The 6,115-nt window shown below is 40.7% G+C and overlaps 1 long non-coding RNA gene across 1 annotated transcript; it reads left to right on the top strand.

Moving 5' to 3' along the window:
- Positions 1 to 2,444: 2,444 nt before the first annotated feature.
- LOC139029272 (uncharacterized) lies at positions 2,445 to 5,844 on the top strand. The gene is made up of 3 exons (XR_011481572.1): positions 2,445 to 4,820; positions 5,484 to 5,644; positions 5,756 to 5,844. It is a non-coding gene; the product is annotated as an uncharacterized lncRNA (long non-coding RNA).
- Positions 5,845 to 6,115: the final 271 nt, after the last annotated feature.

Genomic DNA, 6,115 nt, shown 5'->3' with positions numbered 1-6,115 from the left:
TGACAATACGATTGGATTTGACTTGATGCTGAAGAACTGAAAATCCCACAGAAGAACGTTGTTTTTAAAGACCTGTGAACTATCTGAGCACATTCCAATGTCAAACCAGTTGGAGCGTTACTCAAATGTGATGAAATGTAACCATGTTTGAACTTTTAGGAACGTTCTATTAAGTAATGAAATACCCAGCAAATAATGTTATTCTGTCAAATCCTTAAATGTGCTGAGAAGGTTATAAAGCCAACAAGTATCCTGCACCATTACAGAACGTTCAATTCAATTTCAAACAACAGAAAACATAGATAGACAGAATATAATAGACAGATGACACAAATGCCAACAAACATCAATACATCACACCTGTTCAAACCCACTTGTTCCCACAGCATCCATACCCATTCCATTGGTCTCACTCCAACATTCCCTCTCATTGTTCATACCTTGGCCGTTTCCAGTGCTTGTAACACGCAATATTTAAATTATAATGCATTGATTCATCCACTGTCTTAACAATGGAGATCATTGATTTCCAGTTTTTAAGTAAACGTTTCTTCAAAATGATTGATGAGAAAAAGTATGGTCCAACCCATTGGGTATCTCACCTCACCTCATATGTCATGAAATATGCAGATAGACGGATTCAAATAAATCTTAAATGTTAAAACTTCTTGTATTAGTCACATGTGCCGAATACAACAGGTGTTCCCAGAACCACAGGAAACCAAAAAATGTACGTTCCCACAGCTTCCAAGGAACCAACATATAACTGATATGTTGGATTCAAGTTAAAGAATAGGACTAATTTAAATCAAACTTTAAATGCACTTTAAATAAACATTTGATTTGGTCCTATTCTTTAACTTAGATTTTTGGTTGAATCCAACATATAAATTATTAATTTGTAAACAACCTTGAATTAAAAACTTAGGCTGCAGGGATTGGGGTAAGGGAGAGATAAAACCCATGGTGTATTTATATATGGGCCCCATTCTGGAGAGCTCTCAGCTCTGTCTTGTTAGCTGTGCACTCATGATACGCTCTTATCTATTCATTTGTAGGAGTTTGGAGTCAGTCACACTCTGCTGTACAACAGACAGTTTACTTTGAAGTTTACTAATCAAGTAAGGGAGAAGAGACTTCATTTATTCAAACAATCATACTTTAATATCGATTTGTTATTGCAATAATGGAGCTGGTCAACGACCAGCCGTAGGTGATCATTGAGAGCCCAATAATACAGAAACGCAAGGGGTTTATAAAGAAAAGCAAAAACTGCTTAGTCATGGTTGGTTCCACCCCTCCCCGGCAGCTCTCAGCTCTGTCTTGTTAGCTGTGCGCTCATGATACGCTCTTATCTATTAATTTGTAGGAGTTTGGAGTCAGTCACGCTCTGCTGTACAACATACAGTTTACTTTGAGTTGAGTCAGATCTCTATCCATCTTTGTCTCCCTCTTCTCTTACCCTTGTGGTAGATATCAAGTGATCTGGAGCAATGCTTGCAATAGTCTTACCCTTTGATTTTCTATTAGTTTACAATTCTAAAACCAGGCGAAAAGGGAATCGGAATAATATCAAAAAAGGAACATCACGTTCTCTTGCCCTTGGCTTGCAGGCCCGCTCCTGCCCATGTCAAACACACACTGTAGGCGTACTAGCCCACTAGTCTAGCAAGTAACACAGTGCTTGCTGGGCATGACCCAGTGAGCGGCACTTTCCACCTGCCGGTGCTGGATCGAGGTGAGCGCTTTTCTCTGTGGTGGATCACGTAACTGTGCATTTGTGCTCAGTTTTAGAAGGCCCAATCTTGTGTTTACTAATTTACTTACACCACCCTTCTCGTTCTCTCTCTCTCTCTCTCTCTCTCTCACACACACCCGTTGTAGGCTAATTATCCAGTACAAAGAAATGCACTCTGTTCACAAAGATTACCGAATCTTGTCTGATGCTTAGGCTACTTATCACATTAGGAATACATTTTTTTCTTAGCCTCCAAATGCTCTATTTGCAGGTGATTTTTATTTTTGTCTGGCACAAAAAAGCAAAGTTTGGTAAAAATGAGTTATGTGGCTCATGGTCATGCTTAAGCAAACAAACCATGAAGGTATATAGGTGGCTACAATTTACACTTTTTTAGTTATTTAATTAAATTATGTTTTTAGAAAAGCTAAAAGCTAAAGTCTAGGTATCTTATTTTAAATAAATAAAATATTGAAAGAAAATGGCATTGCACATCTCACTATTAACATCCTCACTATGATGAGGTTTTTATGTAAGGTCCTTCTTTTCATAGTCGTGCCATATCATGTCCAAATCTTCCTAAAGTATCAACAAAAATTACTGTATAACTAGATGATTTGAACATGATTTTGAAAATGCTAATTTAGGTACCATTAACTTGCATTGGATTGCCAGGGGTGCTAGTTGCTCCCAACACACACACTCACTCAATTTGACGGCTTTATCAAAAACGGATTAAATATCTCTAACATCTCATTTATCTTTAGGTTCCCCTAATGGTAAGTATATAAAATGTTTGTAGATGTAACTTAACCCTTGTGTGGTGTTCGGGTCTGTGGGACCCATTTTCAATGTTTACTAAAATAAAAATGATACAATTGTCACGCCCTGACTTTAGTTATATTTTGTTTTCTGTTTTGTGTTGCTGAACCTTACAGGACTGTTTCGTTTTCGTTTCACTCTCTTTGTTATTTTGTTTAGGGTTTCTGTTCTAATAAAAATAACATGAACACTTGCCACGCTGCGCTTTGGTCCGATGACTACTCTTCATCCGAAGACGAATATCGTTACAACAATGAATAATTATTTCAACCTGAGACTCATTGGCCTTGGCTCATTTTCTGTGAAGAACTTGTAAAATAACACCTTTTCATTGAGAGCATACTGTGCACCCCCTTACGCATTTATATTACATACTGTATGTGGTGTTCGGGTCCACTGGACCCGAGGGTAATAAAAGTGTGGGAAAGTGTGTATGAAGGTGAAAACAAGTAAAAATGAAACAAAAAGGTTTGCTGTGTGCCTTCACTCTGTCTTCCTCCTTCCTGGGCCTGCTGTTCCAACATACTGTAGCACCAATAACCTGTCTGTCTCCCTGCTTGTCTGCCTGTCTCCCGCTTTTCTCGCACTCTTTACCCTTTGTAGTGTGTGAAACTACACAATGTCTTGCGTGAACCAGCACAATGTTATTACAATACATTATTTCGAAACATTATTTCAATACATTGTAAAAAATGCATTATTTTCCCACACTACTCCAGCCAGTTGCAAATTGAGGGAGGGACACAAGAAAAAAGAGCATTGCATGTCTGGCTCCTTACCACAATCAATCAGTATAGCAAAAATAATCTCTGCTCAAAGGGCCTTAGAAATAAATTTTGCAGAGAGAGAAGCTAGCGTGGAAGGAGCGTCTTCCACTTTGGAAGATTAATAATTTTCTGAATTTTCCATGTCTCTGAGTCTGACAGTGAGTTGGAAGAAGAGGATGAGATTGACCCTGAGCCAGCCTCAGGACCAGCCCGTTAGCAGCCAGCCCCAGGACCAGCCAGCCAGCAACCATTTCATCAGCAGCCTGTAGTAGAAGAAATATGGATGTCAAAAAATTGTGAAATTGAATGGTCTTTCTTGCCCAAGGAATGAGCCACCCCGCATGGCTGCCAATGTGATAAGGATGCAACCAGGGCCGACACAGATGGCGGTTACTCATGTGCAGGACATAAAATCTTCTTTTGAACAGTTCATCCAAGACACCGTCCAGAAAATCATTCTGGACTGCACTAATTTGGAGGGAATGATTGTTTTTGGAGAGAGATGGAAGGAGATGGACCAAACTAATTTACATGCATACTTTGGGGTTCTTATCCTTGCTAGTGTTTTCAGATCTAATGGGGAATACACAGAATCCATGTGGGATGCAGAAACTGGCAGATAACTTTTCTGTGCAACAATATCTCTGGAAAACTTCCCCATTATTTCCAGGATTATCCGCTTCGATAACCGAGACACCAGATCAGCTTGGCGGCAGAGAGACAAGCTAGCTGCAATCAGGTCAGTGGGACAAGTGGGTGGACCGCCGTCTCCTGTTTTACAAACCTGGGCCCAACGCTACTGTTGATGAGTAGTTTATGCCATTTAGGTGCCGTTGCCCCTTCAGGCAGTACATATCGTCTAAACCCGCAAAATATGGAATCAAGATCTGGGCTGCCTGTGATGCTGCTTCATCATATGTGTGGAACTTGCAATTGTATACGGGGAAGCCAGATGGAGGAGCCCCTGAGAAGAACCAATGGATGCGGGTTGTCCTGGACGTGACACAGGGACTCAGTGGGCACAACATCACATGCAATAACTTTTTTTTACTTCGCACAAGCTGGGACAGGAGCTCCTCAAGAGGAAGCTGACGATGGTAGGAGCAGTATGAAAAAAACAAGCCAGAGCTCCCACCTCAGCTGTTGAATACACGAAATACAATTCCTCTAAGTTTGTGTTCATGGCCCTAGTGTCTTACGTGTCAAAGAAAGGCAAAAATGTGGTACTCATGAGTATGCTGCATAGGGATGTGAGAATCTGTGGCCAGGATCATCAAAATCCAGAAATCATAATGGATTACAATGCCACAAAAGGAGGGGTGGACAATTTAGACAAGCTGGTGACTGGCTACAGCTGCAAAAGAAGAACCCTACGCTGGCCACTTGTGATATTCTTCAACATCTTGGACATCTCGGCGTACAACGCGTTTGTCATCTGTATGGCGCTGAACCCAGATTGGAACAGAGGGAAGTGTCGTGGAAATTCTAATCAAGTAAGGGAGAAGAGACTTCATTTCTTCAAACAATCATACTTTAATATCGATTTTTTATTCCAATAATGGAGCTGGTCAACGACCAGCCGTAGGTGATCATTGAGAGCCCAATAATACAGAAACGCAATGGGTTTATAAAGAAATCCCAAAACTGCTTATTCATGGTTGGTTCCACCCCTCCCCGGCAGATTGGGGCATCATAAGCTACCCTGTTTTCTTCTTGTGGCTATGTGTATCAGGTGTGTGAGGTCGTAGCGCACAAACAAGTGATAACAGCAGTTCCGTTACTCCTTTCTCTAACAAGCTAGTCTCTGTTCTCTTCATATCTCCACACACCTGTGCCCTTGGAAGATAGTAAAATAACAGGATGGAGTGAATAACTGTGGTAACTCTGAGGCTCTTTGTCTTATGCCGTGTGACCAAGTTATTCAGAGGCAAAGATGATTGGAAACAATACAGGTTTATTCTGTTCGTCAAGTTTATCTCCAACTGGAGTCGACAAGAATGTCCTTGACTACACGCCTAGACCAGCTGTGGGGAGGTAAAAGGGGACCATCCAATCTCAGAAGCACAGCATTGGTAGAATAGAAATCCTCCTCAGCATATAATTGTTAACTATTAATATTAAACAAATCAGGTAAATATGTAATTTTTCTCTCACAGACGCTCCAGAGGAGACGGCTCTTTCTCAAGGAGCTGGGCAAGGCATTGGTAGGTCCTCAATCCCAAGGACCCCAGCTTCTGCAGCTACCGTGAGGATTCAGGAGGAGGATGCTGGTGCCCCATGCGCCCAACCCACAGAACCAACAACTCCAATACCGGAAGTAAGTGTGAATGATGTTGAATGTGTGTGTCCTACTCTCCTACCTTGGCCTGCTGTAACTATATATGTGAGTGAGTGAGAACTCCTGAACTAAATATTTTCATCATTCTAGACTGCAGCCGGTAGCAACAAGAAGAAGCGCTGCGATGTGTGTGGACCCAAGAAGGACAGGAAGACAGGATACACATGCATGAAGTGCAATAAATACATTTGCAACACACACACAGTAAAACTCTGTACCTCGTGGTGTGTAGACCGGCCTGAATTTGTGTTCAATGTGGCTCATTTATCATTTCAATAAAATACTGTATGTTAAACTTGTCCTTCCAATTTGTGCTGTTCTAAGCAATAAACATCAATAGTGATGAAAATCTTGCTTCATTTATATTTGTTCAAGATAAACATGATTTATTTCACCCATGTCTAGATTATAATAGATTTTTGTTGACAAAAATCAAATTTTATCCAAAAA

Source organism: Salvelinus sp. IW2-2015, linkage group LG19 (genome assembly GCF_002910315.2).
Source record: "Salvelinus sp. IW2-2015 linkage group LG19, ASM291031v2, whole genome shotgun sequence".
NCBI lineage: Eukaryota > Metazoa > Chordata > Actinopteri > Salmoniformes > Salmonidae > Salvelinus > Salvelinus sp. IW2-2015.
The sequence above is the reverse complement of the archived record's forward strand: the minus strand, read 5'-3'. Positions and strand labels throughout refer to the sequence as shown.